The sequence below is a fragment of the Oncorhynchus gorbuscha genome, linkage group LG24 (assembly GCF_021184085.1).
Source record: "Oncorhynchus gorbuscha isolate QuinsamMale2020 ecotype Even-year linkage group LG24, OgorEven_v1.0, whole genome shotgun sequence".
In the NCBI taxonomy this organism is placed as follows: Eukaryota; Metazoa; Chordata; class Actinopteri; order Salmoniformes; family Salmonidae; genus Oncorhynchus; species Oncorhynchus gorbuscha.
The window spans coordinates 50,030,969-50,044,412 of record NC_060196.1 but is presented as its reverse complement, the minus strand read 5'-3'; the positions used below and the strand labels follow the sequence as shown (position 1 = coordinate 50,044,412).

Genomic DNA, 13,444 nt, shown 5'->3' with positions numbered 1-13,444 from the left:
CTATGTTTTATATTCATGGGTAGTACAGTATACACCACTCTGTTTATTGTAAAGGTAGGACGCTGACACCCAAATGTATGCGTCACAGTTTGTCTTAACATAGTCATATTGTATTGACATCAAAACATGTTACTACTGCTCACTCAACGGTGAATGTAATTTGTTTTCAATTAAAATAACATACATTTGTGTTAGGTTTGGTGATTCCCGCACATGACAATATCGTGAGATGACGCCAGTCACTGTAGTTCTCGCAATTGCGTGAAAAGCTGCTCAGAATCTAACTGGACGTTTCACGTCGGAGGAGGCAGCAGGGTTTCGAAAGCGAAACATCAATTCAACGGGGATTGGCGTTGAAGAATATATCAACGTTAACTACACTGTTTTGCTTGGTTAAAGGTACACGTACTAAAAAAAGGTAAGGTTGCTTTTTATTTGGGAATTATTAGCTAAATTCCTTCCCATTTTTAGCAGTATAAACAAGCTAGCTAACATAATTTACAGTAGCTACCGAATGGCTAGTAACGTTAACGTAGCTAGCTATTTGAACAGCCGTTATTTACTAAATTAACAAATATGGTGTGTCTTATCGCCTATCAATAACTAAAATACTGCAATATATTTTTGAATGGAGTATGATGACAACACTTTGGGGATTAAAAATGTCAGATGGTTTAAAAAAAATCTGATTACGATGTTAGCCTAGATTTTCAGCTACAATGTTGACGCGAGGCGTGAAATGCTTGTTCTACAACTTTCTCGAAATGATGAATAGATAGCAAAATCTGCTATTGTCTAGGTTTTTATATTTACCCGTGGGCTAGAAAAATGTAGGTAGTCGCCAGTGCTGGCTTGCTAGCCTCTTATAGTTTCGTTTCGAAACACAATAACAATCTGTAATGAAACGTTAGATAATTTAACGAGCCATATCGTCTCGACAGTCGTGCAACCTGCTCCCCTTTTCGTCTTCGAATTAGCTGTGCTGTTGATTTGTAATTAGTGATACTGGGCCTCTTCATCATTAACTGAATGACAACACTGGCTGTGAGGCATTTGCTGTAGATACATCTACGCAACAGTCATCTGGGAACAGCGCTGTAAACGAGAATACCATGTGATGTAGCCATTCTGATAATTTCATCAAGCGGAGTAGACAAGGTGCATCGAACTGATGCGACGCCCATCGGCTGCGTTTTCACAGGCAGCCAAATTCTGAGCTTTTCTACAATAATTGGTATTTTGACCAATCAGATCTTTAAACATCAGATCATTTTCAGAGCGGATCTGATTGGCCAAAATACCAATGAATGAAACAAAATATTAAAATTGGGCTACCTGTGTTAACGCAGTCATCGTGGTTTAGTTTAGGCCTGTGGATGTACAGCACTAATATGATGGGCGAAGTGAAAAGTCAGGATTACCAAACCGGTTGTAATGCCCGGATGCATTGTTTATATAATGCTAGCCTATTAGCTAACTAGTTGTATTATGAAGCAGACAGGGATGCAGTCAATGTTTACAGTAAATGTGCTTTGGTTGCAGCCAGTTAGCTGAAAAGAATGCACCAGGCAGTGTGGGCTTAAGTTCTCAGATAGGCCTACTGTCCAATTGTTTACTTTGTTGCAATGCATATAGTAGATTCCTATTAGTGCTGATATATCATCAAACGTGGCCCCTGGGTTCAAGCAATTGCTGTCAGTTCATGCAGCTGACTTTTATTTATTTCTAGAAATGTGAACCAAATCGCATTTTATTGGTCACGTACACTTTTTAGCAGGTGTTATGGCGGGTGCAGCAGAATGCTTATGTTTCTGTCAATCGATGCAGTAAATGTCAACAAGCACAAAATTCAAAATGAAAAAATAATTTCAAAAATGTATTTAAAAAATGGACCAGTCTCAGACTTAGTCTCATTGTGATCGACTTCAAGGTCTTCAATTGTACTCAACAAGAAAAGACTCAAACTTGCTGTTGCAGTCACGGGTCGTTTAGGGCTATCTTTTCTGACTTTATTTTACTGTCTCTTCCTGTTTTTACAGTTGAAGTTGGGACTGGACTGTTTTCCTTTTATGGCCTAGCCCTAGCTGTTGACTATTGGAATATTCCTGGAACACTGTCCTCCTGGGGATGCATGCTGTTTTCTGGACATAAATGATGCCGCGTTAGGAAAATGTGGAGCAAATGAATTTAACACTGGCATGCATTCAATTTCATTGCAAACAAGAACACTTCCCTCTCCTGGCTTGCCTTTTGAGAGCTCCTCTGTGCATTACGTTAATGAATTGTATTATGGTTCATTTGGATCGTACTTTTTATCTACCGTGCGTCCGGAAACATTAAGTATGAGAAGGAGGGTGCAATTGCTAATACCTTCTGGCTCTTTATGTGGTTGAAGCATGCAACATCGTTCTATGTGATGGGCTTGAATCAGGTCCAGCCATTTATTGGATCTCTTTGGCAGCCATGGAAATAACTGCTCTAACCACTTCTGATTTTTATTAGTTATTTTACTATCGGAGAGAGGGGAAAGTACAAGGGGGGTGTATGCAGGTTTACATAGAGGAGAGCCTTAGAGCCTAACTGAATAAAAAAAAATGTTGTACCTTCATTTATCTAGGCAAGTCAGTTAAGAACAAATCCTTATTTTCAATGATGGCCTAGGAACAGTAGGTTAACTGCCTTGTTCAGGGGAGGAACGACAGATTTTTACCTTGTCTGCTCGGGGATTCTATCTTGCAACTTTTCGGTTACTAGTCCAAAGCTCTAACCACTAGGCTACCTGCCGCCCCAATGAACAACAGCGACTGAATGCAAATATTACAGTTGATTAAAATATACATTTTGGGGGATGGCCCTGTCTTCCGGGGGATGGATGCTGGGATGGAAGTTAAGCCCTTTGATGGGCAGCTGGCATCAGAACCCGCACAGCTTGGTTGAAGCAGGTTCAAATGACGGGACCTTCAGCTGGTGGGTTTGGGTGGAGGGTTGACGGTTGACGGTTGACGGTGGACACTTTTGCTACAAGTAAGAGGGATGAGGGGTAACCATTGGCTTAAATGTATTTCTCGTGATTTCCACCCATGAGTGAAGAGAGGAAGGTGATAATTAAACAGCTATGCCTGTTGGTCTATTAGAAAGCATGGTGGAATTGCATTATTTTCCTGCGGCTCATTGGCTAGAGGATAAGTGACTAGCATTTCACACATGGTTAATTGATAGAGGAGGAGGAGTGACATGAAGTTGTGCTGTTGATGAGACCATTTGTAAACAAATAGAATGTTCCCGCTGTGCCCATGATTAAGGAAGTAATGTAAATTACATTGTACAACTGAACCAAAGTTTAATGCAAGAACATGCATTCAGACCAGGACTTCCTGATTGAACTTCCATTAACTACATGTTAAATTAGAATATGGTGGACATTTTCATCACTCAAGCCTAAATATTTGCACATTAGATATCTATAATTTGAGCGAACCGATACCTTAGTCTCAAAAGACATGAAACGTCCTGTCATTACTGTTTCTTGTGCATTGTATAGCCTAGTTCACCATCCAGTGTACTAACCCATGATGGATCCCTGCCATATATATATACACACACAGTTGAAGTCAGAAGTTTACATACACTAAGGTTGGAGTCATTAAAACTTGTTTTTCAACCACTTCACATTTCTTGTTAACAAACTATAGTTTTGCCAAGTCTACTTTGTGCATGTCGCATGTAATTTTTCCAACAATTGTTTACAGATGGATTATTTCATTTATAATTTACTGTATCACATTTCCAGTGGGTGAGAAGTTTACATACAATAAGTTGACTGTACTTTTAAACATCAGGGGAAATTCAAGAAAATTGTGTTATGGCTTTAGAAGCTTCTGATAGGCTAATTGATATAATTTGAGTCAATTGGAGGTGTACCTGTGGATGTATTTCAAGGCCGACCTTCAAACTCATTGCCTCTTTGCTTGACATCATGGGAAAATCTAAATAAATCAGCCAAGACCTCAGAAAATAAATTGTAGACCTCCACAAGTCTGGTTTATCCTTGGGACCAATTTCCAAACGCCTGAAGGTACAACGTTCATCTGTACAAACAATAGTACGCAACTATAAACACCATGGGACCACACAGGCATCATCCAGCTCAGGAAGGAGACGTGTTCTGTCTCCTAGTGACGAACATACTTTGGTGTGAAAAGTGCAGAACAACAGCAAAGTACCTTGTGAAGATGCTGGAGGAAACCCGTACAAATTTATCTATATCCACAGTAAAAATGAGTCCAATATTGACATAACCTGAAAGGCTGCTCAGCAAAGAAGGCACTGCTCCGCCATAAAAAAATCCAGACTACAGTTTTGCAATCTGCACATGGGGACAAAGATTGTACTCTTTGGAGACATGTGCTCTGTTCTGATGAAACAAAAATAGAACTGTTTGGCCATAATGACCATCGTAATGTTTGGAGGAAAAAGGGGGAGGCTTGCAAGCCTAAGAACACCATTCCAACCGTGAAGCACAGGGTGGCAGCATCATGTTGTGGGGGTGCTTTGCTGCAGGAGGGACTGGTGCACTTCACAAAATCGATGGCACCACGAGGAAGGAAAAATGTGGATATAATGTAGCAACATCTCAAGACATCAGTCAGGAAGTTAAAGCTTGGTTGCGAATGGGTCTTCCAAATGGACAATGACCCCAAGCATGCTTTCAAAGTTGTGGCAGAATGGCTTAAGGACAACAAAGTCAAGATATTGGAGTGGCCATCACAAAGCCCTGACCTCAATCCTATAGAACATTTGTGGACAGAACTGAAAAAGCATGTGCGAGCAAGTAGGCCTACAAATCTGACTCGGCTACACCAGCTCTGTCAGGAGGAATGGGCCAAATTTCACCCACCATATTGTGGGGAGCTTGTGGAAGTTAAACAATTTGAAGGTGAAGCTATCAAATAAAAATTGAGTGTATGTAAACTTCTGACCCACTCTGAATGTGATGAAAGAAATAAAAGCTGAAATAAATCATTCTCTCGGGGATCCAATCTTGCAACCTTAACTAGTCCAACGCAATAACGACCTGCCTCTCTCTCGTTGCACTCCACAAGGAGTTACACAAATGCAGTAAACCAAGGTAAGTTGCTAGCTAGCAAACAATCATAATCACTAGTTAACTACACATGGTTGATGATATTACTAGATATTATCTAGCGTTTCCTGCGTTGCATATAATCTGGCTGAGCATACAAGTATCTGACTGAGCGGTGGTAGGCAGAAGCAGGCGCGTAAACATTCATTCAAACAGCACTTTCGTGCGTTTTGCCAGCAGCTCTTCATTGTGCATCAAGCATTGCGCTGTTTATGACATCAAGCCTATCAACTCCCGAGATGAGGCTTGTGTAACCGAAGTGAAATGGCTAGATAGTTAGCGCACGCTAATTGTCGTTGTGTTGCTGGTTCCAGCCCAGGGATGAGCGAGGAGAGGGACGGAAGCTATACTGTTACACTGGCAATACTAAAGTGCCTATAAGAACATCCAATAGTCAAAGGTTAATGAAATACAAATGGTATAGAGGGAAATAGTCCTATAACTACAACCTAAAACTTCTTACCTGGGAATATTGAAAACTCATGTTACAAGGAACCACCAGCTTTCATATGTTTTCATGTTCTGTGCAAGGAACTGAAACTTTAGCTTTCTTACATAGCACATATTGCACTTTTACTTTCTTCTCCAACACTTTGTTTTTGCATTATTTAAACCAAATTGAACATGTTTCATTATTTACTTGAGGCTAAATTGATTTTATTGATGTATTATATTAAGTTAAAATAAGTGTTCATTCAGTATTGTAATTGTCATTATTACAAATAAATAAATCATTGGCCGATTAATCGGTATCTGCTTTCATGGTCCTCCAATAATCGGTATCGGCGTTGAAAAATCATAATCGGTCAACCTCTAATATATATATATATATATTAAAACATCAAAGAAAACACAAGTCCCCACCAGCATAAGGCATCTTGCGGCCAAGGGCTATGTCTGCATCCCAAATGGCTCCATATTGTTCCCGGGTCAAAAGTACTGCGCTACATAGAGAATAGGGTGCCATTTGGGGATCACCCTATATCGGTAGGAGCCAGGGATAGTGGTACTCTCTTCATCCATGAGGCTACTCCCTCCTAAGAGGATATTTCAGTTTATGGAACTCAACAGTGTTGTAGAAATTCTCTTCTTAATCATTCTACTCAATCGTGCTCCAAAAAAATGAAGTTTACAGTAGACCACTGGTCATTGTGACATTGAGGCCTAAACTGGTTGCATGTTGGAAGCTGTGATGGAAATGACATTGTTTGTTGTGACAATAAGTAGGGCCGGGACGATACCAGTATCGCGATACTCGTTAGTATCGTGGCAAGGAAACAAAACACGAAGCGGATTTTACTTCTCAAGGAAAACAGCCCTAATGTTGGAAACAAACATCATTATGTTGTCATCCAGAGTTACATGTCTTTATTTTGCAAGCTATAGCACACAATATTTTACATACAGGTTTTTGAAGGACCAAAAAGTTTCATCTGCTTCATGTTTGAATTTTTGCCATGGAAAAAATATTGCGATACTGGTTTCGTCACAGCCCTGACAATAAGCCCAAACACACAATTTTGTGATGTGCCCCAACCATGGCTGTCCAGCTAGCTGACAGCATGTTGGTGGAACATTTACCATTACATGAACTAACGGTGAGTTGATCACATGATGTGATTGTGTGTCACTGTCACATCTTGATTAGTCAGGGGCTCTGGGTTACTGTGCTGTTAATCTGGATAGGACTGAGACAGGTGTCTACTACTGTCTGGCTGCTGTCTATAGCTGTAGATTACAGCATTATGTTAATATTGGCCGTGCCTTGGCTTGCACTACATATATGGGCCAGTAGTGTGTGAATAACACAGCATCAATGGGTCTAAATAGGTAAAATGCTAAATGAATCATTGTTGTCTAGCCTATTTCCTGTTATGGATGGCTGAAATTAAATTAGCATGTTTAGAGCTGCAGAGAAGTGCCGGTTTTCTTTCACTGACAGTCCCCTGGAAGACGGGAAGTGACTAAGCATCTTAGACTGTAACCAAATATTATAACTAGCACTGTAACCTGATCAGTTTTGTCACACAGGTTTGGCAAATAACATGGGTGCGCCTTGGGTGTTCTTGATCAATGTTTCTAGCTAACATCAGTGACAATGTTGTGTGCTCGCTGGGCTATTTCCTAGAGCTGGTTTACCGGTAAATATATGTATGCGTGTGAAAGAGCGAGGATGACAGAAAGACAGGTGTCGTTGAAAGCTTGCTGTCAGCAAAGCTGCTATTTAGTCCCAGACGGTCCCTAACTGAGCCTATCCATGGATTTGTCTACAGTAGTCTTTTTTTTTTTTTTTACCCATTTATCCCCCTTCAGAGGACAAAGGGTACTTTGTTTTCTTTTTTTACAGCTTTTGGCTGTAATTTTGGATTGACAACCCCACCATTCTTATTCGTAATATAATTTAATTAATGGAATTAATTATTTTTTATTTTTTTTAAATCCATAAAGAATTGTTTTTTCATCCATCAGTATATTTGAGATTCTGGAGGATAAAATTGAAATTGTAACCAGCATTGTTACGGTTGTTAGCACAGCCGCCAGGACTTATCAGATGATAAAAATTGCCTGTGTCTGAAATGACACACTATTCACTATTTTGTGACTACTTTTTTTTTTACTCTTCCTTAAAGTAGAGGCATTATATAGAGAAGAGTGTACTATTGTAATCTGTTATGCTCTTTAATGTGAATGTTGTGGAGCAGGATGCCAATGAATGTTACCCATCTGGTCGGAAATGGGACAGTCAGTGTTTCATAATAACACCATTATTCAATGTGGCCTAAAAGAGGGGGGAGGGGGACTGCACCTGATGCTAGTGATCTGCTGCTTTCTCTTGCTTGTCAGATTGAGTGTGAGAGACAGGATTAGTGCTGTGTGTGTATTTTTCTTTCTTCTTCTTTTATTTAACCTTTATTTAACTAGGCAAGTCAGTTAAGAACAAATTCTTATTTACAATGACAGCCTAGGAACGGTGGGTTAACTGCTGTACACTGCCTAATTGTACAAGCAAAGGGGACCCTATAATCTTTGTCTACATTGAACACTTTTCTCTTAGCTACTTCATGTAGCTAACATTTTCATGCTTCGCGTAATTCCTCTTTGATTTAGAAGATACTGTTGCACAAACATTCTGATTTTAGGTCCACACCATTATCTGGCTGTATTTCTAATTACGTTTGTACTTTTATTAGCCAGCTAACTAGCGATTTATGCCCAACTTGACAAGACAAAGTAGCTGTTTGCACATGTAAGAAACACAAACTAATAGTGAAATTATAGAACGCTAGTAGATTTATATTAAAAAGTGAAAACAGCATCGTTGTCATCAACATTGTTGCATTGACCATGCAGTCTGAACGCAAGTGAAGACAAATGCCCTCTTTGAGTGACAGGGTGGGGCGAGGCTTGTGTGGAAAGTGGCATGGAGAGAAATTAGAAAGTAGCGAAGTAAACTATAAAAATGTGGCGATACTTATGGCGTATCACATTTAACAAACCAAACAACATCCTTTGGGGGCACAGTTTCCTGGAAGGTCTGGATGACTGTCTTTCCTTGTAGGTATTTTTGTGAAACGCATCAAATCATATTTTATTTAGTCACATACACATGGTTAGCAGATGTGAATGTGAGTGTAGCGAAATGCTCGTGCTTCTAGTTCCGACCATGCAGTAATAACCAACGCGTAATCTAACCTGTCAATTTCACAACAACGACCTTATACACACACAAGTGTAAAGGAATGAATAAGAGTATGTACATAAATAATGAATGAGCGATGGCCAAACAGCATAGGCAAGATGCAGTAGATGGTATAGAGTACAGTATATACTTATGCGATGAGTAATGTAGGGTATGTAAATATTATATAAAGTGGCATTGTTTATTAAAGTGGCTAGTGATACATTTATTACATACATTTTTTTTATTAAAGTGGCTAGAGATGAGTCAGTATGTTGGCAGCTGCCACTCAATGTTAGTGATGGCTGTTTAACAGTCTGATGGCCTTGAGATAGAAGCTGTTTTTCAGTCTCTCGGTCCCCGCTTTGATGCACCTGTACTAGAGGTCGACCGATTATTTTTCAATACCGATTATTGGAGGACCAAAAAAGCCAATACCGATTTTAAGCGGTCGATTTACTCACTGCTTTAGCACACTCTGCCAACCCAGATGTCTTAGCCGTGTCTGAATCCTGGCTTAGGAAAACTACCAAAACCCCTGAAATCTCCATTGCTAACTATAACATTTTTTGCCAAGATGGCAACACCGCCCCCTTTTGCAGTTCTATCTACTGCAGAGATAGCCTGCAGAGTTCTGTATTACTATCAAAGTCTGTACCCAAACAATTCGAGCTACTACTTCTAATAATTCACCTTTCCAGAAACAAGTCTCTCACTGTTGCCGCTTGCTATAGACTTCCCTCTGCCCCCAGCTGTGCCCTTGACACCATATGTGAATTGATTGCCCCCCCATCTATCTACTGAGCTCGTGCTACTAGGTGACCTAAACTGGGACATGCTTAACACCCCGGCCATCCTACAATCCAAGCTTGATGCCCTCAATCTCACACAAATGGTCAATGAACCTACCAGGTACAACCCCAAATCAGTAAACACGGGCACCCTCATAGATGTCGTCCTAACTAACTCGCCCTCTAAACACACCTCTGCTGCTCCCTAAAACACTTCTGCTTGCAGGCCTTTCTAATCGACCTGGCCGGGGTATCCTGGAATGACATTGACCTCGTCCCGTCAGTAGATGATGCCTGGCTATTCTTTAAAAGTGCCTTCCTCACCATCTTAAATAAGCATGCCCCACTCAAAAAATGTAGAACTAGGAACAGATATAGTCCTTGGTTCACTCCAGACCTGTCTGACCTTGACCAGCACAAAAACATCCTGTGGCGTTCTGCATTAGTATCGAATAGCCCCCGTGATATGCAACTTTTCAGGGAAGTTAGGAACAAATATACACAGGCAGTTAGAAAAGCTAAGACTAGCTTTTTCAAACACAAATTTGCATCCTGTAGTAGTAACTCAAAGTTCTGGGACACTGTAAAGTCCATGGAGAATAAGAGCAAAAAATGTATTACCCTCTCCACTACTGTTCCATCGATATGGATAGGGGGGTGTTCCCTCTGCTGTTTCCTGAAGTCCACATTCATCTCCTTAGTTTTGTTGATGTTGAGTGTGAGGTTCTTTTCCTGACACCACACTCCGAGGGCCCTCACCTCCTCCCTGTAGGCAGTCTCGTCGTTGTTGGTAATCAAGCCTACCACTGTTGTGTCGTCCACAAACTTGATGATTGAGTTGGAGGCGTGCGTGGCCACGCAGTCGTGGGTGAACAGGGAGTACAGGAGAGGGCTCAGAACGCCCCAGTGTTGAGGATCAGCGGGGTGGAGATGTTGTTGCCTAAACTCACCACCTGGGGGCGGCCTGTCAGGAAGTCCAGTACCCAGTTGCACAGGGCGGGGTCGAGACCCAGGGTCTCGAGCTTGATGACGAGCTTGATGACGAGCTTGGAGGGCACTATGGTGTTAAATGCCGAGCTGTAGGGAAAGTACAGTATTCAGAAGTATCCTTTCAGGTTCTGATAAACGTGGCTTTTTTTTGCTTATGCTGTACAACCAGTTATCAAATGTTATGCCAGCCAGTATGATACATTTTAGTATGACCTGATGATGATGGTGGTGTAAAAAATGTATTGGGGGGGCAACAAAGCAAGGTGACATCAATTTGTGGCAGGGCACAAAGCATTCTCTCCAGTGAGAGTGTATTATTTGGATTATGCCGAGATGTGAACAAAGTGGTCTGTCATTCTACATCCTTCCATTTGTCTACCTAGAATCATGTTGTCAGTTGGAATTGGGGTTTGAAATAATGTCACTATTCGAATAGTATCATGAATTTTTGACTGATATTAAAAAATATATTTTAAACGTATGTTTTTTAATTGTGCACTGCTGAGCAAGCGATATAGAGAGAGGCCGGTACTCTATTGTTGCAGCTTCCATCTGGAGAGGGAGAGAGCGCCAAGACTAGCTAACTTGTAGCAGCCAGTGAATGCGGTTACATGCACACAATAATACGATTATTGTGGAGAGTCGGATAAATATAATAGTTTGATTAAAACGTTTACATGCTTTGCCTTTTTAAATGAAATCAGGCTACCCGATTGCACCCTTGATTATTGCAGAAAATCGCCAATCAAAATAAACGTTCTACAACAGTGACCATGTTCTTTTTGGAAAGCATATTTGATTCTGAGTTCAGACATACACTGCTCAAAAAAATAAAGGGAACACTAAAATAACAGATCCTAGATCTAAATGAATGAAATATTCTTATTAAATACTTTTTTCTTTACATAGTTGAACGTGCTGACAACAAAATCACACAAATTATCAATGGAAATCAAATTTATCAACCCATGGAGGTCTGGATTTGGAGTCCCACTCAAAATTAAAGTGGAAAACCACACTACAGGCTGATCCAACTTTGATGTAATGTCCTTAAAACAAGTCAAAATGAGGCTCAGTAGTGTGTGTGGTCTCCACGTGCCTGTATGACCTCCCTACAACGCCTGGGCATGCTTCTGATGAGGTGGCGGATGGTCTCCTGAGGGATCTCCTCCCAGACCTGGACTAAAGAAACTCCTGGACAGTCTGTGGTGCAATGTGGCGTTGGTGGATGGAGCGAGACATGATGTGCTCAATTGGATTCAGGTCTGGGGAACGGGCAGGCCAGTCCATAGCATCAATGCCTTCCTCTTGCAGGAACTGCTGACACACTCCAGCCACATGAGGTCTAGCATTGTCTTGCATTAGGAGGAACCCAGGGCCAACCGCACGAGCATATGGTCTCACAAGGGGTCTGAGGATCTCATCTCGGTACCTAATGTCAGTCAGGCTACCTCTGGCGAGCACATGGAGGGCTGAGCGGCCCCCCCAAAGAAATGCCACCCCACACCATGACTGACCCACCGCCAAACCAGTCATGCTGGAGGATGTTGCAGGCAGCAGAACGTTCTCCACGGCGTCTCCAGACTCTGTCACGTCTGTCACATGTGCTCAGTGTGAACCTGCTTTCATCTGTGAAGAGCACAGGGCGCCAGTGGCCAATTTGGCAATCTTGGTGTTCTCTGGCAAATGCCAAACGTCCTGCACGGTGTTGGGCTGTAAGCACAACCCCCACCTGTGTACGTCGGGCCCTCATACCACCCTCATTGAGTCTGTTTCTGACCGTTTGAGCAGACACATGCACATTTGTGGCCTGCTGGAGGTCATTTTGCAGGGCTCTGGCAGTGCTCCTCCTGCTCCTCCTTGTACAAAGGTTGAGGTAGGGGTCCTGCTGCTGGGTTGTTGCCCTCCTGCGGCCTCCTCCACGTCTCCTGATGTACTGGCCTGTCTCTTGGTAACGCCTCCATCCTGTGGACACTACGCTGACAGACACAGCAAACCTTCTTGCCACAGCTCGCATTGATGTGTCATCCTGGATGAGCTGCACTACCTGAGCCACTTGTGTGGGTTGTTGACTCCATCTCATGCTACCACTAAAGTGAAAGCACCGCCAGCATTCAAAAGTGACCAAAACATCAGCCAGGGAAGCATAGGAACTGAGAAGTGGTCTGTGGTCACCACCTGCAGAACCACTCCTTTATTGGGGGTGTCTTGCTAATTGCCTATAATTCCTGTTGTCTATTCCATTTGCACAACCGCATGTGAAATTTATTGTCAATCAGTGTTGCTTCCTAAGGGGACAGTTTGATTTGGAGTTACATTGTGTTGTTTAAGTGTTCCCTTTTTTTTTGAGCAGTGTATAAAGTTTGTACGTGAAAACACTACTTCTAAGACCCGTACATTCAGATGTTTCTGAACACACTTCGCTCGTGCTAAAGAGGGAGGCTCTCGGCAGGTGTTAGCAAATAGACCGCTGGAATGCTGATTTTTAAGGTTTTTACATGTCCTAATAATGCAAAAGATTGCTCAGAAAACCAGGTGTTTTAATTGGCATATGCTTACTTCGGTTTTGACCTCACACTGATTTAAGATGAGCAGAGTAAGGTGTTTACATAACTATTGTAAACTCTGCCTACTGCCATAATCAGTTTAGTATCCAATTATTAGTGTGCATGTAAACATACTCAGTGTTATTTCTTATCCCATATAACAGTGCTTGCGCTTTCTCCCCAGACCCAGTCAGATAAAACATCAGTCGACCTGTTGGTTGCTTGTTGTAGCCTTCTCCTTCTCATTTCACAAACTGTCATTTTATTAAATCTTGCATTAGTAAACTCATACTCC

General features: G+C 41.6%; 1 protein-coding gene across 1 annotated transcript in view; it reads left to right on the top strand.

The window, feature by feature from the left end:
* Window positions 1-265: 265 nt before the first annotated feature.
* Window positions 266-13,444, top strand: part of grinaa (glutamate receptor, ionotropic, N-methyl D-aspartate-associated protein 1a (glutamate binding)) — a 28,535-nt gene continuing 15,356 nt past the window's right edge. Inside the window, exon 1 of the mRNA XM_046327164.1 lies at window positions 266-418. The gene's annotated coding sequence lies outside the window, so the exon portion shown is untranslated. The remainder of the gene's footprint in view (window positions 419-13,444) is intronic.